Source organism: Alligator sinensis, unplaced genomic scaffold, assembly GCF_000455745.1.
Source record: "Alligator sinensis unplaced genomic scaffold, ASM45574v1 scaffold297_1, whole genome shotgun sequence".
In the NCBI taxonomy this organism is placed as follows: domain Eukaryota; kingdom Metazoa; phylum Chordata; order Crocodylia; family Alligatoridae; genus Alligator; species Alligator sinensis.
In genome coordinates, this window is record NW_005841848.1 from 2,734,204 (window position 1) to 2,735,016 (window position 813).

Consider the following 813-nt stretch of genomic DNA (forward strand, 5'->3'; position numbering starts at 1 on the left):
ACCATTATACTCAGTCTGACACTGATGAGTCAGAACAGACATCTTTGCCTTTTCCGTACTTTCTTCTGTGGAGGCAGCCAGCAGAGTGAGTTTTTCTGGAGGGGTCCACTGACTTCCAACACCTCACCTGACAGCAAACACCAACCTTATTTCACTTAGATTAACCAGACAACATAATCAGCCCCCAGTGTGACACCTGAAAGGAATTAATCCATTATCATTCTTGTTTTTGTCAAAGTGTTTCTTGGCTCAGAGTCATAGCCCTATGGTGTTGTATAAATTCATAATAACAATCCCTGCCTCTTAGAGCTAAGTTCAGCAACTTGGTGTCCCGTCATTTTGTGTGTGTGATCATGGTGGCATTTGTTTTTCTTGTGATTTAGTGGAGAAACATTTTTCTTCATTTATTTTTCTCACCTCATTTAATGCTGCTAGTCTTGATGAGCATAAATTCTACTGAGAAGTGTTAGAAGTGTTAACACATGAGGAATGGATGTGATCATTTATTTCTGTGCGTGGTATGCAGGAGATGAGACTGCGAGGGAGAACATACGTCTGGGTAGTCCAAGCTGGAAAATAAACTAAGAAATATAAAAGAAAAACATGCAATAACTCTTAAAATGAGAATATAATGTAAAAAGTACCATATTTACCCAAATCCAAGATAACTTTGAATTTAATATGACCATCCAAAAATTAGATTCTATACATAGAAAATGATAAATTTTTTATCATTTCCATGTATAAAATCTAACTATTGAGGGTCATCTTAAACTCATCTGCTGTACCATCTCTATGATAGTGCAAGTGGTA

General features: G+C 36.7%; 1 protein-coding gene across 1 annotated transcript in view; it reads left to right on the forward strand.

The window, feature by feature from the left end:
• DOCK4 (dedicator of cytokinesis 4) overlaps positions 1-813 on the forward strand; it is a gene marked incomplete at its 5' end in the record, with an annotated part of 280,590 nt that overhangs the window by 195,502 nt on the left and 84,275 nt on the right. The window lies entirely within an intron of this gene.